The sequence below is a fragment of the Jaculus jaculus genome, chromosome 21 (assembly GCF_020740685.1).
Source record: "Jaculus jaculus isolate mJacJac1 chromosome 21, mJacJac1.mat.Y.cur, whole genome shotgun sequence".
Lineage (NCBI taxonomy): Eukaryota > Metazoa > Chordata > Mammalia > Rodentia > Dipodidae > Jaculus > Jaculus jaculus.
In genome coordinates this window covers 2,452,951-2,477,904 of record NC_059122.1, presented here as the reverse complement: position 1 = coordinate 2,477,904, position 24,954 = coordinate 2,452,951, and the positions used below count along the sequence as shown (strand labels likewise).

At 42.7% G+C, this 24,954-nt stretch overlaps 1 pseudogene; it reads right to left on the bottom strand.

Annotated features, from left to right (window-relative positions):
- Positions 1-21,372, bottom strand: part of LOC101602667 — a 47,022-nt pseudogene extending 25,650 nt beyond the window's left edge.
- Positions 21,373-24,954: the final 3,582 nt, after the last annotated feature.

Sequence of the window (24,954 nt, the reverse complement as noted above, 5' to 3'; positions counted from 1 at the left end):
CTGAGGAAACAAAGGCAGAACTGGCACAGTGACCAGGTCGCCGATCTTTGAGGGCAGACTCCGGGGTGGCATTCTAGATGCCCTTCAGAATCCAGTGGAGTCCCAGGATGGAGCCTCTGAAATGTTCACTGTAGCGCTGTGTGGGCGGGTCGATGGGGGGCGTCTCCCTCCTGCACTGTCTCTGAGCTCCCTAAGTTCCCCCGTTTCTGCTCCGTGTAGAAATGGGGTTGAAGGACCCTGAGATGCCTGACATTAGGTGACATTCGTCATGACCTGCATTTGGTACCATCCTCCTTATATTTGTTGCCAACACATAAGCTCGTTTTCTGTCAAAATTAAGGAGCAAAATTGGAATTCCTTTCTCTTGAAGCCATGCCCAAATTCATAGGGGAGCTGCTGTAGTATATGTTGGTATTTATGTGTGAATATAAATATAGATATAGATAGATAGAGATAGAGATAGAGATAGATAGATATAGATATAGATATAGATATAGATATATAGAGATAGATAGAGATAGAGATATAGATATAGATAGATATAGATATAGATTAGATATAGATAGATATAGATATAGATATAGATATAGATATAGATATAGATATAGATATAGATATAGATATAGATATAGATATAGATATAGAACTGGCATCTTAAAGAAAAGAGATCTCTTAAGTAGAAGGCAATAGACATGGGTAAGTATATTTTATCAACACAACACAAATAGGTCATAATTGTACTTAAAATTTTTTTTTGATTTTTCGAGGTAGGGTCTCACTCTAGTCCAGGCTAACCTGGAACTCACTATGCAGTCTCAGGGTGGCCTTGAACTCACAGCAATCCACCTACCTCTGCCTCCTGAGAGCTGGGGTTAAAGGCGTGCGGCACCACACCCGGCTTAAATTTTTTTTTTTTTTTATTAAGAATATCATTTGGGGCTGGAGAGATGGCTTAGCGGTTAAGCGCTTGCCTGTGAAACCTGAAGACCCCGGTTCGAGGCTTGACTCCCCAGGACCCACGTTAGCCAGATGCACAAGGGGGCGCATGCGTCTGGAGTTCGTTTGCAGTGGCTGGAGGCCCTGGCGCGCCCATTTTCTCTCTCTCACTCTATCTATCTGCCTCTTTCTTTCTCTGTTGCTCTCAAATAAATTTTAAAAAAAATTAAAAAAAAAAAAAGAATATCATTTGTGGGCTGGAGAGATGGCTTAGCAGTTAAGGACTTGCCTGTGAAGCCTAAGGAGCCCAATTAGAGGCTCGATTCCCCAGGACCCCAGATAAGCCAGATGCACAAGGGGGCGCACGCGTCTGGAGTTCGTTTGCAGTGGCTGGAGGCCCTGGTGTGCCCATTCTCTCTCTCTCTCTCTGTCTGCCTCTTTTTCTCTCTGTTGCTCTCAAATAAATAAGTAAATAAATGAACAAAAAATTTTTTAAAAAAGAATATCATTTGTACGGCTACATCATGTGTTGTTACCATCTTTTCTCTCTTCCTTGCGCCCATTTTGCTGGGGGCCCTCCTCAGGGGGGTTGCTGCCATCACTGTACTTTGACAAGTAAAAATGAACACCCTTTTGATGTTCTGGAAAAAATTATTTCTTATATGTGTGGGAACCAGTTGTGGATTAGGTTAACCTACAGATGACATGATAACAATGATAATGTTCCTGAGAATTCTAGAGCCAGCTCTCACTCAGAGGCCACTGTGAGGAGCCTGCACGAGCAAAAGTGTTTACTTATGATCAAGAATTTTATTCTTCAGGACTTCCTCATTCCCTTGCATTTTTGAAGGAATGTATGAAAGACATTTGGGCTGGAGAGATGGCTTAGCATGAAGGCATTTGCCTGTGAAGCCTAAGGACCCAGGTTTATATCCCCAGGAACCAGGGGTAAGCCAGATGTGTATGGTGGCACATGCGTCTGGAGTTCGTTTGCAGTGGCTAGAGGTCCTGGTGTGCCCATTCTCTCTCTGCCTCTTTCTTTTTCTTTCTCTCTCTCTATGCCTCTTTATTTCTATCTTTCTTTTTTTCTTTCCTTCCTTCCTTCCTTCCTTCCTTCCTTCCTTCCTTCCTTCCTTCCTTCCTTCCTTCCTTCTTTCTTTCTCTGTCTCTCATAAACAAATAGAAAATATTTTTTAAAAGAATGTTGGGCTGGATAGATGGCTTTGCAGTTAAGGTGCTTGCCTGTGAAGCCTAGGGACCCATGTTTGACTCTCCAGATCCCATGTCTGATTCTCCAGATCCCACGTTAGCCAGACACACAAAGGTGAGGCAAGTGCAAGGTCGCACGTGCCCACTAGGTGACGGAAGCATGTAGAGTTTGATTGCAGTGGCTGAGGCCCTGGCACACCACTTCTCTCTCTCTCTGTCTCTCTTTATATATGGATTTATCTCTAAACTAAAAATAAAAATATTAAAAAAGTAAAAAGTGTAAAAGTGATCATCTAATTCAAAGATGGCATGGACAGCGAGAGTAAGCACAAAGCAGTGGCAGGAACCAGGGGGAGTGAAGCGCGGAAGGACTGTGGCAAGTAAGCAAAACTGGCCAGAATATTGTGAATATTGTGGGGACAGGGTAATGGGGCTGGGGTTTGGGAATATTAGGGGGATGAGAATCAACTAAAACAACTTTTTTTTGAAAGTGCCAGAATGAATGATATCTAAATATCTGTATCCAAATTAAACTAAAATGAAAGACACATACTTTAATAGATTTAGCAGTTTTTTAAGGTTTTTAAAAAATATTTTATTTTTTATAATTAACAACTTCCATGATTGTAAACAATATCCTATGGTAATGCCCTCCCTCCCCCCACTTTCCCCTTTGAAACTCCACTCTCCATCATATCCCCTCCCCCTCTCAATCAGTCTCTCTTTTATTTTGATGTCATGATCTTTTCCTCCTCTTATGAGGGTCTTGTGTAGGTAGTGTCAGGCACTGTGAGGTCATGGACATCCAGGCCATTTTATGTCTGGAGGAGCACGTTGTAAGGAGTCCTACCCTTCCTTTGGCTCTTACATTCTTCCTGCCACCTCTTCCGCAATGGACCCTGAGCCTTGGAAGGTGTGACAGAGATATTTCAGTGCTGAGCACTCCTCTGTCACTTCTTCTCAGCACTGTGATGTCTTATGAGTCATCCCAAGGTCACTGCCATCTGAAAAGAGAAAGTTCTCTAACAAAAAAGTGAGAGTAGTATTAATGTAAGGGTATGAACATTAAGAGAAGTGCTTACTGGGCAGTTTGGTGAGCACAGTATATACAGTTAGCCAGACACCAGCAGATGTCAAACCCCAAGGGCTCATGACTACCCATTTTAGGTTTTCAGGATCAGAGATGTATTCCCTCCCATGGAGTGGGCCTCCAGTCAAATTAGTAGGTCATTTGTTTCGCCCAAACAGGTGTGCCACTAATGCACCCATTGGCTCATTTGGCCTGGCTGGCCACATATAAGGCTTGCAGTGTCCACTGTTGAGTGTCTTCACTGGTGATTTCTCTCTCTCCCATTGACGTGGCTTTTTCTAGCTTTCTGTCAGCTGGTCTACATGGAGGAGGTTTTCAGCTCAGCTCCAGCAGGATTTCTCAATGGCCTTGCAGCCCAAGTATGTGGAGTCTTCAGCAATAGGGCCTTACCATCTATCCCTGGTAGAAAACCAAGGGCCTCGGTGAAGGCCTGTCATGTTTTGGGGGCATCAGGGACCTCCCTGGCCAACAACTCACTGGAAGGTATCCCATCCCTGGCACTGAAAATTTTCTAGTAACAATCTATGGCTCCTGTGTATTCCATTGTCCAAAAAAGTAGGTTTCCATAAGATTTATTTATATCGTCTTAGGTTTTGATTAGCCCTCCCTCCACCTTTCCTTTTCTCAATCTCTTCTCCTGACGTCACTTAGTTTTTAAAAATACTTTTTAAATATTGATTCATTTATTTGGGAGAGAGAGAGAGAGAGAGAGAGAGACAGAGAGAGAGAGAGAGAGAGAGGAGAGAGAGAATGGGGTGGTCAAAGCCTCTAGCTACTGCAAATGAACTCCAGGTGCATGCACCACTATATTCACCTGGCTTATGTGGGTGCTCGGAAATCCTACCTGGTCCTTCGGCTTTGCAGGCAAGTACCTTAACTGCTAAGCCATCTGTCCAGCGCAATTTAGCAGGTTCCTTTTTTTTTTTTTTTTTAATTTTTTATTTATTTATTTATTTATTTGAGAGCAACAGACATAGAGAGAAAGACAGATAGAGGAAGAGAGAGAATGGGCGCGCCAGGGCTTCCAGCCTCTGCAAACGAGCTCCAGACGTGTGCGCCCCCTTGTGCATCTGGCTAACGTGGGACCTGGGGAACCGAGCCTTGAACCGGGGTCCTTAGGCTTCACAGGCAAGCGCTTAACCGCTAAGCCATCTCTCCAGCCCTCTTTTTTTTTTTTTTAAGCTGGATTTTGGCACCAGATATCTTCAGCAATAAACTCTCTTTTCCACATGCTCCTGTGAAGTCCTTTATTCCACTTTCATTATAAATGTTTGTCATGTCAAATCCAAGAGGCAGCGTTACAAGAGAATGCAGAGAAACAAGCTAACTGAAGAAAGGGCCTTGCACAAGGCAATGCCAGCCTGTGGAGTTAATTTTCTCTCTAGTTGGTGTATACTTCCCCCATTTTCTTAAAAAATATTTGTTTATTTTTGTTTATTTATTTGAGAGCAACAGAGAGAGAAAGAGGGAAAGAGAGAGAGGGAGAGGGAGAGAAAGGGTGTGTCAGTACCTCCAGCCACTGCAAACGAACTCCAGACGCGTGCGCCCCCTTGTGCATCTGGCTAACGTGGGTCCGGGGGAACCGAGCCTCGAACCAGGGTCCTTAGGCTTCACAGGCAAGCACTTAACCGCTAAACCATCTCTCCATCCCACTTTCCCCCCTTTCTGAATATGTTTTTTTTTTTTTTTTTTTTAACGACTGAAATTACTTCATCATGTTTTCAGGTCTGTCATAGTTAATATGGCTGTGGTGCAGAGAATGGTGTGAATTCTTCACTCCGTGTAAGGAAGTGTGTGCTGCACGCGGTGTGATCGCTTGCTGTCACGCACAGCTCCCTGCTCAGTGGCCAGGTTGAAGAGCTCATGTGATCACTGTAACAGGTACCAGCAGCATGCCTCTTTCTGTAAATGCAATAGTAAAAGGCAATATTATTGTAAGTGTCTGTTTTTTAATTGTTTTTAAGTTTTTTTTTATTTCATTTTATTTATTTGAGAGATGGAGGCAGAAAGCGAGAGAAAGAGAATGGGCACGCCAGGGCCTCCAGCCACTGCAAACGAACACCCGAAGCATGCGCCCCCTTGTATATCTGGCTTACGTGGGTCCTGGGGAATCGAAGCAAGGTCCTTTGGCTTTGCAGGCAAATGCCTTAACCGCTAAGCCATCTGTCCAGCCCAAGTCTCTGGGTTTTTAATTGAAGAGAAAGTAAAAGGGAAGAAGAAAACACATGAAAATATAGGTTGTTGGTGAAAGGTTAGCTCATTTGTCAAGAGGCTGGAATGACATGGAAGAAAAAGAGGTTAATACATGCTTTTCCTCATGCTGAAGGTAACATCATATTCAGAAAAGAAAGGGCACTATCAGACATCAGCAAAAAAAAAAAAAAGTATTCATGATCAAAGATTTTATCCTCCAGGACTTCCTCATTCCCTTGCATTTTTGAAAGAATGTATGAAAGGCATTTAGTAATTGGGCTGAAGAGATGGCTTAGCATGAAGGCATTTGCCTGTGAAGCCTAAGGACCCAGGTTCATTTCCCCAGGAACCAGGGGTAAGCCAGATGTGTATGGTGGCACATGTGTCTGGAGTTCATTTGCAGTGGCTAGAGGTCCTGGTGTGCCCATTCTCTCTGTCTCTCATAACTAAGTAAAAATAAAATATTTTTTATAAAGAGTGCTGGGCTAGAGAGATAGCTTAGTGGTTAAGGCCCATGCCTGCAAAGCCTAAGGATCTACATTTGACTCTCCAGATCCTACATTAGCCAGATGTGTAACATTGAGAGCACCCTGGCTTTCCCGCTTCACCAGCCCAAGTTAGGACTCCAGGTACCCAAGCAGGTTCTGCTCCCTATCTCTACTTCTGGCAAGGCATTGTGGAGAGGAGTTAGCCAGGCCTTAGCATAAGATATAGGAAGCAAAATTCAAGCCCCAGCATTAACATTTACGCAGACATTGTCTCAGGTTGTCATTGGTGAAAGTGCATGCTGACCAGTGAGGTGAGGCTCTTACTTCTTGGTGTGTGGCATTGGAGAGCTAGGGAGAAATACCGCAAAGAGGAGGCCAGGAGCAGCATCCAGGAGAATGCACTGGACCTCACGTGTAGAGGACTGTGTCTTCAATCCTGGCTCCAGAGTAAAGGGCCTGAGAGCAAATATTCATGTTTTCATAGAAATAAGACTAGCCAGCCTGTTATGGCTATACAGGACTGTATGAAAGCCTACTTTAAAATGGCACATTTTTTACAAAGCATTTATATGCAGGCTGGAGTTCACGTTCTGCATGCTTTTTTTTTTTTTTTTTTTTGCCGGGCCATCATGGTCCATGCCTTTATTTTATTTTATTTTAATTTTTTTGTTCATTTTTATTTATTTATTTGAGAGTGATGGAGAAAGAGGCAGGTAGAGAGAGAGAGAGAGAATGGGCACGCCAGGGCTTCCAGCCACTGCAAATGAACTCCAGACGCATGCGCCCCCTTGTGCATCTGGCTAACGTGGGTCCTGGGGAACTGAGCCTTGAACCGGGGTCCTTAGGCTTCACAGGTAAGCACTTAACCGCTAAGCCATCTCTCCAGCCCATGCCTTTATTTTTATTTATTTATTTGAGAGCGACAGACACAGAGAGAAAGGAAGAGAGAAAGAGAGAGAGAGACAGAGAGAATGGCATGCCAGGGCCTCCAGCCACTGCAAATGAACTCTAGACATGTGTGCCCCCTTGTGCATCTGGCTTATGTGGGTCCTGAGGAATCGAGCCTCAAACCAGGGTCCTTAGGCTTCACAGGCAAGCGCTTAACCACTAAGCCATCTCTCCAGCCCTCTACATGCTTTTTTTTTTTTTAATGTCCAGTTGATAAAGGACATCTTTGGACTTGCCTTTGGAGACTGACTTGTTTTGAAGAATAGGTTTTATGTATGTGGGTGGTGGAGGTCGCATGAAGCATCACTGTTGTGAGGAAATCGTGCTGTGAGTGTTGATGCAGCTTGTTTTGGAAACTAGAAACTGAACCTTGCTCTTGGAAGGATATAGGAACTGAGGCAAGAGAAAACAATGTCCACACCTCACATCGTGAGGATAAATCTTAATGAAAAATTATTCTGAGAAGCCCTGCATATGAAAAAGGCTTACAATTTATTTACATAACTTAAGTAGCAAATACATCTTGGCCAAAAAAATGCCAAACTAAAAGGTCAGTAGAAAATAATTCCCTAATGAAACCAGAATTCTGGTAATAAATCATATTATTATCCTAAGCTCTTGAGGCCAAAAAAACAATGTTAGGTAAAATATGAGAAGCTAAATTATGGATAGTGAGTAAGTTTATGGGGAAAAAAACCCATGAAATTCTGTGTGAAATGAGCATTTATGATGATCGTGGATTCTGTGGGTCTAGAATTCAGACTGGCACAACTGGTCTCCATGGAAAGATGTCCAAGTTATTGTATAGAAAGCTCAAAGGCCAGTGCCATTGAAAATTCATTTACTGAGCCTTTGGTCTTTTGGTGGGAACACCAGCAAGCGAGATATGGGTATGGGAAAATGAAATCTGTCTTACTTACTAAAAAACATTTCCTAGGGGATGCGGAGGTAGAGGGGGTAGGGTGTGCGTACATTGGAAATCTACTCACACCCAAAGTCTGAGTCACAGACCACACATACTTGGGCAATTGACAACTGTGGACATCCACAATATCGCTTTGCTTTCCCATTTGAATCAACCTTTGTAATCATCCCAAGTAAACGAATACAGATACAGGAAAGTTGTGGAGTTACTATTGAATTTATCAAGTTAAGGGGAAAAGACCTTTTCACAAAGAATATGTACATTCAATAGATACACAACCGCCAACACCTTGGAACTGGAGGTGAGTGGGATTCTAGGCCAAATGGCTCCTCAGTACGGCTGCAAGCCTCCCCAATGGGAAGCAGAGAAGTTATGAAGAGCAAAGAGGCTGAAAGTAAGATTTCAGCCTCTCACCACTTATGTATATGAGGGCCTTCACCATCTACTATCATCATGAAAGGAGATTAACACTATTAATCATATTTAAAAATCAATCTGGGGCTATTTTTCTATTATATTGATTCAATACTATCATATGTGACTCTTTGCATTAGACATCTATGTAATGGACTGCTCTTGAATCCCTAGTTATCACAAATCTGGTTTTTTTTTTGGGTTTTTTTGAATTTTTATTTATTTATTTATTCAAGAGCAACAGACACAGAGAGAAAGACAGATAGAGGGAGAGAGAGAGAATGGGTGCGCCAGGGCTTCCAGCCTCTGCAAACGAACTCCAGACGCGTGCGCCCCCCTGTGCATCTGGCTAACGTGGGACCTGGGGAACCGAGCCTCGAACCGGGGTCCTTAGGCTTCACAGGCAAGCGCTTAACCACTAAGCCATCTCTCCAGCCCACAAATCTGTTTTTATTTAAAATATTTTATGTATGCTGAATATATAGTATGCATCTTATTTCTCTTGTTTCTTTCTTTCTTTTTTTTTTTCAAGGTAGGGACTCATTGTAGCCCAGACTGACCTGGAATTCACTATGTAATCTCTGGGTGGCCTCAAACTCACAGTGATCCTCCTACCTCTGCCTCCCAAATGCTGGGATTAAAGGCGTGCGCCACCACACCAGGCTTCTTGTTTCATTTTAAATGAACTTATTCTGTGCGATTTTTATTGTTAAATATTAGCGCATTTATAAGATTTTTATATTTTATTTTTATTTATTTGAGAGAGAGAGAAAGAACTCCAGATGTGTGCACCACCCTGTGCATGTGGCTTACGTGGGTCCTGGGGAATCAAACCTGGCTCCTTTGCCTTCACAGGCAAGCACTGTAACTGCTCAGCCATCTCTCTAACCCCCATTTATAAGTTTGTATCCTTAAGAAAAAAGTAACTACTACTCATTATGTGAAAACAGAATTCTTCCTATGCTCTTTCATATATTCCATAAAAATTTCTCAAATCAAAATTTCTAAGCTGGGCGTGGTGGCGCACACCTTTAATCCCAGAACTTGGGAGGCAGAGGTAGGAGGATCGCCATGAGTTTCAGGCCACTCTGAGACTACATGGTGAATTCCAGGTCAGCCTGAACTACAGTAAGACCCTACCTAGAGCAACAAATTAAAAAAAAAATCTGACATTTTGCAGTTATTTTTACCTTTAAAACTGTTTATTTCATATCCATCTCCTCACAGCTAGTTTTCTGGTATATATATATACTGGACTGGAGAGATGGCTTAGCAGTTAAGCGCTTGCCTGTGAAGCATAAGGACCCCGGTTCAAGGCTTGATTCCCCAGGACCCACGTTAGCCAGATGCACAAGGAGGCACAAGCATTCTTTGGGTATTGTGGATGAATTAATAATAAAGAATTATGGATAAATAACAATAACAAAATGTCAATATGCTGATCTATGGAATGAAGAGCTAATCAAGGCCTTAGAAGAGCATCTTATTAGAGTGATAACAGACTTCTGCTAGGCATGTGCCATCTCCCCAACACCCACCCAAACTGTGAGAAAGCTCCATGCTTTGGATCTTATTTAATAGAACACATGAAATTTTCTACTCCACTGGAACCCAAAGGAAAAAGAGAAAAATAAATCTCTATGTGTCATTTTAATCACTAGTTTTAGTGGTGCCGGCTTCATGGTAGCAATCGACAACAGTAATTTAGTTGAGTGTTTCTTAACAATTTGGCTGTAGAGCTGGTTAGAAGCAGATTTCCATGTTGCAGCTTGTAAATCAGCTGGTGCTCTTTTTGAAAAAAGGTATTTTTTTAAGATTATGGTTTTACTTATTTATTTTATTTTTATTTGAGAGAGAGAAAGAGGCGGAGGAGAGAGAAAGAGAGAGAGAATGGGTGCACCAGGGCCTCCAGCTGCTGCAAACGAACTCCAGATGCGTGCGCCCCCTTGTGCATCTGGCTAATGTGAGTCCTGGGGAATTGAACCGGGATCCTTTGGCTTTGCAGGCAAATGCCTTAACCGCTCAGCCGTCTCTCCAGCCCTAGCTGGTGCTTTTGACCCCTGAGATGTGCTGCTTGCCAGGGCACAGAAGTACCTCAGACAGAGACAGAACCAAAAGAGACGCTAGAAGAGCTGCCAGTGGCTGTGGTACCACAAATGGAAAGTTAGCTGTACTCGCTCTGGTAAATAAAGGAGAAAGAGGGTGGGTCCTCTCATCAAATTTAACGTTAGATGATGTGAGGGGGAGAAAAAATAACTTTGGAAAATCAGTCAAGGAATAAAAGGCATCTACTTTTATTTTTATGTGAGTGAATTCCTCCCAATTTTTGCTGCTAAATTACTTTCTGAATAGGACTGCTATTTGTGGATGGGCTGTGCATATATAAACAAGTGACTTTCTTGTCAACACGAAACATGGCTGGCGGGTTTCAGAAGTTATAAGGATTTCTAACTGGGTATCTGAAGGGGGAGAGTGAATTGGCTGCATTTTAAAGTGACTTGTGAAAAAAAAAATGTCCTGGGACAACGTAGCTCATTGTCACAGTGGGACAGGCAAGAAGTGGGACCATTCTGGTGAGCTCACTGGAGCAGTGAGATGCTTCCTGAAAGATGCTGTCTCCCTTGCGATTGTGGGATACAGGACACGTGTCACCTGACCTGCCCTCATCAGGAATACTGCACAAGGGATTGTCCTAGGTTCAAACATGGTTCATTTTCCTGAGGCAAAATAATTTAACAGGATCTGAGGTTACTTATCCTTACAAGAATTCTCCTGTGTTTTGTACCAAAAAGAATTCACATATTCCCAAATAAGATGCAATGAAGATAAAGTTAAAATCTTACATAAACATATATATATGTTTATATATATATATGTATATATATATGTTTATGTAAGATATATAGATATAAATATAGATATAGATATAGATATAGATATAGATATAGATATAGATATAGATATAGATATAGATATAGATATAGATATAGATATATGCAGGTTTTGCTTGTCCAAGAGAACTGGCCTTGTGTGGTTTGCATAGCTGAGTTTGGTCTTATGATAGTGGGATATGGTCATGTATCTTCTCTTCTTCTCTGGATAGGAAACAACTTGGCTCCTTTCTCTTCAGTATATCTTATCTGGGTGTTTTTTTGTTGTTGTTGTTTTGTTTTGTTTTTTCTAGGTAAGGTCTCACTCTAGCTCAGGCTGACCTGGAATTCACTATGGAGTCTCAGGGTGGCCTCAAACTCACAGCCATCCTCCTACCTCTGCCTCCCGAGCTCTGGGATTAAAGGCGTGCACCACCACACCGAGCTGGGTGCTCTGTATTAAGATGAAATAACCAAATGTTTCCATGGGGTCTTCTTAAAAGTTAACAATAGAAGGAAACACGGAGATAGGCAGATGTCAGATATGCACCGTCTGCTCATTCCCTTTAAAGTCTCTTTGAATACATGGAAGCTCTCAAATTGCGCGCACACACACACAAACCATAACACATATTTCTCTTATTTGCTATTGATAAAATAGTCAAGATACTTTATTGGTCATTGTGACTATGAACTTGATAAAAGAAAATGAGCTGTTAAAAAAAATACCATTTTTTTCTGTGTTCTGTTTTTAGAGGAATAAGAGAACGGGCATTCACATTCAAACTAGAAAGAACTAGCATTCTCAGAATATTAATTGTCAGATGGCTAGACTAAATGATTTTTCCATTTTACCTTCTTATGGGAAAATTCCAAGGATCAGTGAACATTGATAATTGAGGCCTGAAATGGAGGCCATTTTTTAAAATTTGAATTAACCATTTTGGCAATTATCAGCCTTTGACAGTAACTGTGATTAAAACATTTCCTCTACAATCTGACCTAGGTAATCAGCTTTTATGGGATCGATATGAATGGTTGATGTGAGTGTAAGCTTATGTAAGGGTGTCACATGTGAAACCATCAACCCAGTGGTTTTTTTTTTAAAATTTATTTATTTATTGGAGAGCAACAGACAGAGAGAGAAAGAGGCAGAGAGATAGAGAAAGAGAATGGGCTCGCCAGGGCCTCCAGCCACTGCAAACAAACTCCAGACGCGTGCGCCCCCTTGTGCATCTGGCTAACGTGGGTCCTGGGGAATTGAGCCTCGAACTGGGGTCCTTAGGCTTCACAGGCAAGCGCTTAACCACTAAGCCATCTTCCTAGCCCAACCCAATGTTTTGATCTCTGCTGATTGGGCTGTTATCACACAATCCATGCCAGAATAGTTTGTGCACACACACACACACACACACACACACACACACACACACTCATGCACGCATGCACCCACCCCCCCCACACACACATACACACACACACACACACACACACACACACACACACACACACACACAGGCTTACCATTCTGAAAACTATACAAAGAAGGCTAAAATGAACGTCTCACCATTTCACTTCTATGTATCTCCCTCTTTCTCAAGGTTCACGTCTGAAGGTCAAGGAGGCAGAAATGTAGAATGGCCAAGGAAAGTTTGTATCCCAGGAGATACGAAACACAAAACACAAACCTTGTACACAGAAAAGGTGCACAAAGCCAGAATTTTAGTGGGTGAAGTAGGCGAGCTGTCGCAGGGCAAGGAGAATGAGGAAGATGTTTGCTTCGCATGGTAAATGTTACATATTCGGAGTATCTAAAAACAGGAGAAAACATGTATCATACATGTTTTCCACTGATTAAAGAGAAAGCTTGGAAGTTTGACAACTTACCTGGAATATATGTTGGAATACAAGCAATCGTATAGTATTTGTATTTTTTAAATTATGACTTGTTAATTAAAAACTTATTTTTATTTATTTATTTGTTTGAGATAGAAAAAAAAAGGGAGAGAGAATATGAATGAATGAATATGGGCATGCCAGGACCTCCAGCCACTGCCAATGAACTCCCAACACATGCACAACCTTGTGCATCTGGCTTACGTGGGTCCAGGGGAACAGAACCTGGGTCCTTTGGCTTTGCAAGCAAGAGCCTTAACCACTAAGCCACTCCTCCAGCCCAGTATTTGTATTTTCTTTCTTTCTTTATTTGAGAGACTCAGAGAGAAAGAGAGACAGACAGACAGAGAATGGGCACACCAGGGCCTCTGGGCACTACAAATGAACTCCAGACACATGCACCACCTTGTGCATCTGGCTTATGTGGGTCCTGGAGAATCGAACCCAAGTTCTTTGGCTTTGTGGGCAAGCGCCTTAACCGCTAAGCCACTCCTCCAGCCCAGTATTTGTATTGTTTTAAATGGTATCATGGGCAATATAAACTTTCACAGCATGAACTCTGTTTTTCTCCAGTGGCAGGAGGGGCGGGGGGGGGGAGGGAGAAAGTAAAACCATTGTGATTAAAATCACTACCTGCTACCTACCTGAAGTTTTTCCCTTGATTTCCTCACTTCCCCCTGTATTAACAAAATTATTATTTTTTTCTTCTAGGGGTGGATAACATTTATCTCTGTAATAACAATGAGCCATCTCTCTAGTACAGATCTGAAATAGTCTGACACTCAAATCATGGCCAAATGGAGCCACCAGGGTTTCATGAAGGGACTCTTCCATGTGCTCGGTCACTTTTCTAGAATGTGGACCAGTAACCCTCCTACTGGTCAGTGGAATTAAAATACCTACATTTCTCTGCAGTTATATATACTTACACTCCCGATAATTCATAATAAAAGCTTAGAGGGCCCTACTGCTCGAAAGTTGTTTTTTTCTTTTTTTTTTTCTCATTTGCAATGCCTGGTAGAAGAAGGGTGTAAAGATTGTGCGACTGGGATTTCTGCCGGCTTCTCTTGGACACACCATTCCCAGGGAAGACGGGTGTTCACACAAGCCTTTCCCCAACCTGGAGACTTAGAGCCCCTGCAAATAAGCTCCTAGGGCAGGAGGGAATGACGGTGAAATCCACCTTCAGTGATCACCTAGAGACAGGCAAACCTTCCCAGGGCACTGTCCCCAGGGACGTGGAGCCTCATGGGCCAGGTGAGGGAGATCAGGTGAGCTGCTATCAGTTTTCCAGGTGTGCAAAAACAAAAAAAAAAAACAAAAAAATAAAACAACCCACAGTTACTAGAACTGTCAGTGGTGTGGACTGAGGGGCTGCGGGAGCCCGTTTGGGTCCTAAGATCACGGCCAGTTCTAGGAGAACCCAGGAGCAAATTGAGACAGGTGAGGATGATTGAACTCAACTCAAGGGAACTGGGTTAGAGTTTGAGGTTTGGTTAAATGAAGTTCGTTGAGAAGAATGCCAATTTCATCTTGTATTTTTTTTTCTAATTTTTTTGTTTATCTTTATTTGTTTATTGAGAGCAACAGACAGAGAGAGGAAGAGGCAGATAGAGAGAGAGAGAGAAAGAGAAGAGAGAATGGGCGCGCCAGGGCCTCCAGCCACTACAAACAAACTCCAGACATGTGCACCCCCTTGTGCATCTGGCTCACGTGGGTCCTGGGGAATCGAGCCTTGAACTGCTTAACCACTAAGCCCTCATGTTGGATTTTTGTTGCAAGCTCGCCTTAATTTCTTTTTTCCTTTCAAATGATTGAAGTTATTTGGTGGACATTATTTGGCTGTTTGATTGACAGCTGTCAGACTTTCTCTCCATGGCTGATGGCATTGGCAGCTTCCAGGGGTAAGAAGAAACAGCTGATCAGAGAGCATATCAGAGGCCATATCAAAACTATTGTCTCCATGGTTTTTGGTTCTCACAGGGCTGCGGTAACTCTTTTATTTTTTAAGATTTTATTTTTATTTAATTATTAGAGACAGAAACAGAGACAGAGAGAATGAGAATGGGTGTGCCAGAACCTCTAGCCACTGCAAACGAACTCCAGATGCTTGCACCACCATGTGCATCTGGCTTATGTGGGATCTGGAGAATCGAACCGGGGTCCTTAGGCTTCACAGGCATACGCCTTAACCGCTAAGCCATCTATCCATCCAGGGCTGGTGGGTGGAGCACCCCACCAACGTCAGGCCTGCTGTCTAGAGAACTGTCTAGCAAACAGACAAGGTTGGGGTGGGGGACGACGGGGAGATCGCAGACACTTTTCAACAACTCAGTGCTAAGGAAGAGAGTAACATGCACCTTATTCAGAATTCGAGGAGCATGGAAACCAGCAAGACCAGAACCCTACCTCTGCCCAGAGAAGCTGAGCTGAGCATCTCATACCCCCTAAACCCTGAACATGAGTCCTGGGCAAAATTGCACTGGAGGGCGAGGTGGAGGTGACTGAAATGTGAGGTGAGGGACATGGAGGGATGTCCCAGCCTGGGCCGAAGGGGTCCAGCAAACAGCCAGGACCCTGAGGAAATGTAGATCTGTGGACAGGTGAGCTGTACAGAGTTACGGGTTTGGAAAAGAGAATAGAGCCTGCAGGCGGTGCCTCAGTACGTCTGGAAAGGAGGCCTTCAGTTGGAGGTTAACTAATGTCAATAATAACTAATAATAATAACTAATAATAATAATAATAATAAATAACTAATGTCAATAGGCGTGGTGGCGCACTGCAGAAGGCAGAGTAGGAGAATCGCCGTGAGTTCGAGGCCAGCCTGAGGCTACATAATGAATTCCAAATTCCAGGGCAGCCTGGGCTAGAGGGAGACCCTACCTCAAAGAAAAAATAAAAGGAAGGTGCTTAATTTTACTGGTTTGTTTTTAAAGGCTTGACAAGGGGTCTGGAGAGATGGCTCAGCAGTTAAAGGCACGTGCTTGCAAAGCCTGATGATCAGGTTTCAATTCCCCAACACCCACATAAAGCCAGACATACAGACATACATAGGGGCACATGTGTGTGGAGTTCATTTGCAGATTCAGGAGGCTCTAGCACTCCCATACTCTCTCTCTCTCTCTAGATAAATAAATAAATAAAATATCTTTTTCAAGTTGGCAAAGAAGCTAGAATTTTCCATGTTGTAACTATTAGACATTAAATCAGGCCTCTTCTCATTCCAGGTTGGCGTAAAGAGAAGGATGGAGGTGGAATTAGTGTTTAGGAAACATCAGGCAGCTATGTAACTAGGGATGGGGGGAGCTGCTGGAGAAGGAGAAGCTGGAGAGGAGGGACAGGGTCAGGATGAGAGGAGCTCTCTATCTTCCAGCCCATGAGTAGACCTGGCCACCCAGGTTGTTGTTGATGGGTGCCAACAAGCCACCCAGAGTCCAGCTGGTGAAGCAAATAACCTGTTCATCAGCGTAGATGTCTAGTCATCCTTCGTTTAAGGCACCTACTGACATAGATGCAAAGAAAGAGCCCATTTTGTAGGTTTATTTACATGGAGGACTGAAGAGAGGGCTCTAATGCTTATTATGTCTGTATACCTCTCCCCTGCGCTGTCCCAGAACCCCAATTGGAGAGATTGGGATCAGCCCCTGTTTAACTCTAAAGTAAGATGACAATCACCTTGTCTCGATCAACTAAAGCCAGTAGCCCTGAGCAAAATAGTGTCTGTGTAGACAAACTAATGAATTACCAAGGGTTACTCTGTGGCCTGCATAGGGTCATGTCTCATTGGCTGTCATCAATGTCTACCTAGCACCAAAAGATAGGCTAACAATGATGCTGATGCTATATCTGTGATAGTCTTGAAATATGTTCTCATGACCTGAGTTATCTTGTCTCGTCGCATTGTTGTGTGTATGCTGATTGATAATGAGATTTAACTGATTTTATTCTCCTCGCATTTTTGTGTGCATGCTGATTTATAATGGCATTTACTTGATTTTATTCTGTTGATTCTGTTTGTTGAGATCAGGTTTCATTATGAAGCTTCAATTGGCCCCCAATTCATGATGTTTCTACCCGTGCTTTCAGAGTCTTGGGGTTACCTCTGTTTGCCACCGTTCCTGGCTCAGTTGGTCAATAAAATTTTCTCAAAAGAATTCCATCGTTTTTGTTTTTTTTTTTTTAGTTTAGTGGTCAAACCAGAGCCTAACATAATACAAAAATAATAAAATGTAGATCAGCAAAAAGTCAATACTTAACATGAGAAAAGAATCAAGCATTACAATTCCAAAATCCAAAATGCCAGTTTTCCTCTGTCACCTATTGAACCAGGCAAAAGAGAACAAAAATATCCCAGTGCCCAATCCACTCACCCAGACCTTCTGTAAAGCTATGGTACCATTATGAATGAACAGAGATTTTTCAGGGGAAACTGGCAAAATACTTAAAAGTTAAAAAAAAATTGATTTGCATTTAGCCCACCTGTATAAAAGCTGAATATCATGAAGGGTAGCGGGAGAAACAGAAAGACATTGCTTACTCCCATTTGAATAGTGCCCCTGTTTTGTTTCTGTTCCCTATAATGGGGAGCACAGGTTGCCACTGAGAAGGGAGTCATCTTGAGGAGGAGAAGAAAAGAAAGCATTCATTGTGCTACAGTCAGGTTCGCATTGCTGGTAGAAACCACGCAATCAAGAGCAGCTTCTGGGAAAAACAGGTTAATTTTGGCTTACAGACTCAAGGGGAAGCTCCATGATGGCAGGGAAAACGATGGCATGAGCAGAGAATGGATAATACCCTCTGGCCCACATCAGGTGGACCATAGCAACAGGAGAGTGTGCCAAACACTGGCAAGGGGAAACTGGCTTTATAGAACACCCATAAGCCCGCCCCCAACAATACACCGCCTCCAGGGGGTGTTAATTGCCAAATCTCCATCAGTTGGGAACCTAGCATTCAGGACACCTGAGTTTATGGGAGACACCTGAATCAAACCACCACAACACTGTGCTGACCTATTCCGCAGTTTACATCAGGAATGTTCCCTGCAAACCCAGTCGCTGGAGGCTGGTTCCCCAGGCTGGTAGATCTTTCAACACGATGTAGGTGGATTGGGTTTGCCATTGAAGGGCATATGGAGACCTACCGGCATGAGATGAGGCTGCTTCGTACTTCAAGTATTTCCCACCACGACATGATGCCTGGTCCCTGTAAAGCCACAGAGCCAATTAGACGTGGGCCCAAACCTCTGACCCTATAAGCTAAAGTAAACATTGGCTCCTTGTAAGTTGATTGTCTGAAGTACTCTGACAAAGCAACGGAGAGTGTATTGACTCATGGCTGCCTTACACATAGAGCAGTTGAACTTTGTGTGGGCAGACGTGAGTGGGTTGGGGGGTGCTGGTGACGGAAGGGGCAGACGTGAGTGGAGGAGTGATAGGGAGGGAATGACAAATGTGAGTGGGGAAGTTTCTGATGGGACATGTGGCATAGATCCTAAGAGATTCAAATTTCATTTTTGAAGATAATGGATAATAGCATACCATGTTGCTGTTTAAGGAACTTGAGGAGGTGGTGGGGCGGATGAGTCCAAGAGCCCGGGGAAGAGTTGAGCTTAAATCTGTGACACCTTCTTCCAACAGGCAGGAAGGAAGAAAGACATGAAAAGTGCAAGTGAATGTTAGTGTTTGCCCGTGGTGCAAAATCTGAGCTCGATCTGCTAATGGTTAGCCTCCCCAAAATGGTAGAAATAAGAATCTCTGTAGATATGGAGATGGAGTTTTAAAAGCATGGTAAATATTTTTTTTTAAATTTTTTATTTGTTTATTTGAGAGCGACAGACACAGAGAGAAAGACAGATAGAGGGAGAGAGAGAGAATGGGCGCGCCAGGGCTTCCAGCCTCTGCAAACGAACTCCAGACACGTGCGCCCCCTTGTGCATCTGGCTAACGTGGGACCTGGGGAACCGAGCCTCGAACCGGGGTCCTTAGGCTTCACAGGCAAGCACTTAACCGCTAAGCCATCTCTCCAGCCCAAATATTTGTTTCTTATTTATTTATTTACAAGTGTAGAGAGATGGGAGAGAGAGAGAGCGCGCGCGCGCTCCAGGGCTTCCAGCTGCTGCAAATGAACTTCAGAAGCATGCAACACTCTGTGCATCTGGCTTTATGTGGGGGCTGGGGAATCAAACCAAGGTCATTAGATTTTGCAGGTTAAGAAGTAACCTAACCATTTAGCCATCTCTCCAGACCCAGGAAATATCTGTAATAATCTATAAGAAATAGGAAAGTAAATGATTGCTGCGCAGAGGCCCAAATGATTTGGAATGGAATAACTCTCATTCCTTTTGGGGGGGGGGGAATTTTCATGTAAATAAGTCTTTTATTCATTTGCTCTCTTTATGATAAAATATGTTTGAAAATGAATTTAAGGGTACTTTAAGGTTTTAATGAAGATAGAACTTACATTCCAATTGTCAGCTATAGTGAACTGGTTATGTTTCCCACCATGTAGCATTGCTTTTCTTTTCTTTTCTTTTCTTTTCTTTTTTTTTTTTTTAAGGTAGGGTCTCACTGTAGCCCAGGCTGACCTGGGATTCACGATGTCGTCTCAGGCTGGCCTCGAACTCACAGCAATCCTCCTACCTTTGCCTCCCCAGTGCTGGGATAAAAGACAGGCGTCACCACGCCAGGCTTTCTTTTATTCTTTATTTATGCACCGCATCAGGTTTTGTGCTGTAGATATCTGTGTTATGAAACTGTGTGGTTTTGATTCCAGAAATAAATCACTATGCAAGCTTCCTATAGAAATTTTATATCAAGCCGGGTGTGAAGGCGCACGCCTTTAATCCCAGCACTGGGGAGGCAGAGGTAGGAGGATTGCTGTGAGTTCGAGGCCAGCCTGAGACTCCATAGTGAATTCCAGGTCAGCCTGGGCTAGAGTTGAGACCCTACCTTAAAAAAAAAAAAAAAAAAAAAAAAAAAAAAAACAGAAAAGAGTGGGGCAGGAATGACTCAGCAGATAAAGCACTTGCCTTTGAAGCCTGAGTACCACAGTTTGATCCCCAGGCCCCACATGGGACACTAGAAGCATCTGTAGGCTTCTGAAATGCCAGCACAATATGTGAAATTAATTTAGGTTGGGGGAGCCCACTACCGGTGAGACCGTCGGTGTGCCACCTATGGGTGCCTAAACAGACCTAGATGTAGTGTTGCATGGACTGCTGAAATTTACCACCATTTGGGGAAAATAATCATCAGCCTGCTTAGGACTTCTGGAAAGGATGCATAAACAAAGTCAGTTATGAATGCTGGAGTCAGCACCACATCTCGACCTCACCCCCCCCGCCCCCACCCAGTGTGCTGATCTTGTGTGGGTGAGCCTCAACAATTCCCCCAACATATAAGAAACTAAACAGGAAAAGAAGCCTCACACCTGAGTAGTAGAAAAAATAAAAAATAAAGTGCCAACAACCGCCTCTGTGGCATATGATATGCATAAACTCCCACAGGATTTTATATATATATTTTTTAGTATTTATTTATTTATTTATTTATTTGAGAGCAACAGACACAGAGAGAAAGACAGATAGAGGAAGAGAGAGAGAATGGGCGCGCCAGGGCTTCCAGCCACTGCAAACGAACTCCAGATGCCTACGCCCCCTTGTGCATCTGGCTAACGTGGGACCCGGGGAACCGAGCCTCGAACCGAGGTCCATAGGCTTCACAGGCGAGCGCTTAACCGCTAAGCCATCTCTCCAGCCCCTCCCACAGGATTTTAAATAACTTTTAAGGAAACTCAATAAACTTAAAGGAAAATGCAGAGAAACAACCGGGGACTTTTTCGAAGAAACTTGGAAGGCCTGATGTAATTTTAAAGTGATCAAACAAATCTTCATCTGAGATGTGCTAAATGGAGTGTGAACATGGCCAAACATTAGTATTCAAATAGATGGAAATACAGAGCTAGTGAGACTGAAGCCATTGCAGGTGGCATACAGCTGGAGACAGAAAAAAGAATATAAAAAAAAAAAATGAAGAAAGCTTATGAAATATTGGGACAGGAGAAAAATAGCGATTTTTCATGTTATTGATGCTTATGAGGGTCTTCAGAATGCCAGATGGATTAAAAAAAAAAAAAAGGTTGAGAACAGTTATGGGAAGTCCAAATACCATCAAGCAGATACAACTAATCAGTCCACTGTAAGACATATTGTAATTAGATTTTCAAAAGTTAAAGACAAAAAGAGGATTTTTCAAAGTAGCAAGAAAGAAAATATTTGATAAAATTTAACATCTGTTTATAATTAAAAAGAAAACTTCCACCAAATCAAGTATATGAGACTTGTACCTCAACAAAATAAAGGCAATACATAGAACAAGATGACGTTACCTTAGCTAACACCATATTCGATAAGGAAGAGCTAAACTTGTTCTCTCTGTGATCTAGAGCCTGGCAAAGATACCTATTTTCACCATGACAATTTTTAAAAATTTTGTTTATTGTTTATTTATTTATTTGAGAGCAACAGACAGAGGGAGAAAGAGGCAGAGAGAGAGACAGAGAGAGAATGGGCGTGCCAGGGCCTCCAGCCACAGCAAACGAACTCCAGATGCGTGCGCCCCCTTGTGCATCTGGCTGACGTGGGTCTTGGGGAATCGAGCCTCGAACCAGAGTTCTTAGGCTTCACAGGCAAGCACTTAACCGCTAAGCCATCTCTCCAGCCCCTCACCATGACAATTTTAAAGTTCTTGCTAGAGCAGCCAGATGAGAAATAACTAAAGGCCATCTACATGTTAAAGGATTCTGACTGCTGGCAGATGACATATTACACAAAGAAAACCCAAAAGCTCCACCAAAAAAAGCTAATAGAGGGGGCTGGAGAGATGGCTTAGCAGTTAAGGTATTTGCCTACAAAGCCAAAGGATGCCGGTTCGACTTTCCAGGACCCACGTAAGCCAGATGCACAAGGGGGCGCATGCACCTGGAGTTTGTTTGCAGTGGCCGGAGGCCCTGGCATGCCCATTCTCTCCCTGTCTCTCTCTCTAATAAAAGAAATAAAGTTTTTTTTTAAAAAAACTATTAGATATAACAAATGAATTTCTAGTTACATGCAAAAATCAGAGGTATTTCTACTTTCTAATCATAAACTACCTGAAAAGAAAATGACAATACTATTTATAATACCTATAATAAACATCTAAATGGGTATGCATTCACAAGACCTCAAATAATCAATCTTGAGCAAAGAAAGAACAAAGTTGGAGACATCACGTCACCCGACTTTAAGATTACGTAGTGACGGTCGGCAAAACTTTAAGTAGGTCACTGACATACTTAAAGACGGGCTAGTGAGCCATGTCCCCAGAGTCACGTGAGTTCTTACAGGGTTCCAAGACCGTGCATTGAGTGGGGCTGGGAGAGCTGGACAGCCACGCGTGGGAGGAGAAAGTTAGAGGCAAATTCCCATCATATAAAAATGAACACAGGGCTGGAGAGATGGCTTAGCGGTTAAGCGCTTGCCTGTGAAGCCTAAGGACCCCGGTTCGAGGCTCGGTTCCCCAGGTCCCACGTTAGCCAGATGCACAAGGGGGCACACGCGTCTGGAGTTCGTTTGCAGTGGCTGGAAGCCCTGGCGCTCCCATTTTCTCTCTCTCTCCCTCTACCTGTCTTTCTCTCTGTGTCTGTCGCTCTCAAATAAATAAATTAAAAAAAAATGAACACAAAATGGATTTGGGCGTGGTGGTGCACGCCTTTAATCCCAGCCCTCGGGAGGCAGAGGTAAGAGGAATCCGTGAGTTCGATGCCACCCTGAGACTCTATAGTGAATTCCAGGTCAGCCTGGGCTAGAGTGAGACCCTACCTCGAAAACAAACAAACAAACAAAAAAACTAGATTAAAGACTTTAATGAAAAATGTAAAACTATGAACTAAAAGAAATCATGAAAAATCCTATAGGACATTGGCATGGGCAAGGAGTTTTTTTTAAATATTTTTTTATTTTTATTTATTTATTTGAAAGTGACAGAGAAAGAGGGGGAGAGAGAGAGAGAGAGAGAGAGAGAGAGAGAGAGAGAGGGAGAGAATGGGTGCTCCAGGGCTTCCAGCAACTGCAAATGAACTCCAGATGCATGTGCCCCCTTATGCATCTGGCTAACGTGGGTCTTGGGGAATCCAGCCTCGAACAGGGGTCCTTAGGCTTCACAGGCAAGTGCTTAACCACTAAGCCATCTCTCCAGCCTAAGGAGTTGTTGTTTTTTTTTTTTAAGTAAGACACCACCCCCTCCCATCCCCAGAAAAAAAAAAATAGGCAAAATAAGAAGCAAAGTAGGAAGCAATCATAGAGTGAAAAGACCAAACAGAGAAATGAGAGAAAATGTTTACAAATTGTAACCTGGTAAGTGGTTACGTGAGGAACTCAAACTCCATACCTAAAACAGAAAGTCATCATCAACTGGCTGAAAACAGGCCAAAAGACAGGCTTCCAAAGAAGGCAGGTCCGGGCTCAACAAGTGCCTTGAAACTGTTCCCAATTAATAACCACCCAGGAAGTGCAAGGCAGAGTCGTGATGAGAAGTCACTTTTACTCCACCTAATTACTATTCTCCAAGGACCGATGAAAACAAGGTCTGCCAAAGAAAGAAAAGAGAGTGGGGAGAAGGAGAAAGCTTCCACTCTGTTGGTCTGAATGTAAATCGGCATAGCCATTACAGATAGGAGCTGGTCAAAAAAAATTAAAAATAGGACTATAATCAGATACAGTAATCTCACTATTGGGTTGGTTTATAGAGAAAGGAAATCAGTGCGTTGAAGAGGCATCAGCACTTCCACAGTTATTTCAGCACTATTCACCGTGGCCAAAAAATGAGAATAACTCAAGCTTTAATTAATGATGAAATTATGCCATATATACATAGGTATATATATGTATATATATGTGTGTGTGTGTGTGTGTGTGTATATATATATATATATATATATATATATTCTGAGGCATTATGCCAGGTGAAATAAGCCAGGCACAGAAAGATGAATATCACACAATCTCACTAATTTAGAGTAGAGCAGATGATCTCATAGATGCTGAAATTACATCAATGATTGATTCTGGGGTGAGGAGAGGGAAGAAAGCAATGGAGGAGGATTGGATAGTGGGCTCTATGCCATATAGTTAGATAAGAAAAATAAATTCTGGTGTTCTATTACACTGGAGGGTTACTATTGGAAATGAGGTATTGTATATTTCAAAGGGTGGAATAATGGGATAAATTACTGGGAATGTTTTCAAGACAAGAGAATGATAAGTGTTCGAAGATGTAGGGATGCGTTTCCCAACTTGAATATTGCACATGGTAAAGAAGTGCTAAAATAAAAAAGTTACACTCCAAACATGGGCATTTTTATTTGTCAATTTAAGAAAGGAAATAAAATCCTTTGATGTTGTTCTGAGGGAAGCAGATTCTTAAGTAAATAATGCTGATAGTGATATAAACGTGAGCCATACTATTCTAATGGAAAATTTTTATTCTGGGCTGTTTTTCTTTCTTTTTTTAAAAAATATTTTTATTTTTATTTATTTATTTGAGAGAGAGAGAGAGAGAAAGAGAGATACAGAAAATAGGCAGATAGACAGAGAGAATGGGCGTGCCAGGGCTTCCAGCCACCGCAAATGAACTCCAGATGCATGCGCCCCCTTGTGCATCTGGCTAACGTGGGTCCTGGGGAGTCGAGCCACGAACCATGGTCCTTAGGCTTCACAGGCAAGCGCTTAACCGCTAAACCATCTCTCCAGCCCTGGGCTATTTTTCTTAACGATTACTGGATCTAGTCTAACTTGACTGCTTTGTAAGCATCAGTTCAGGGCAGTCAATGAAAGGTTTCGTCTGCCCCGGTCACACATGTGAAATTCCACACAGGAGTTTTCCCTACCTTTCATTGCCAGAACCTTCCCCCGTTCCTTTATTCAGAAAACACCAACTTGATTTCATA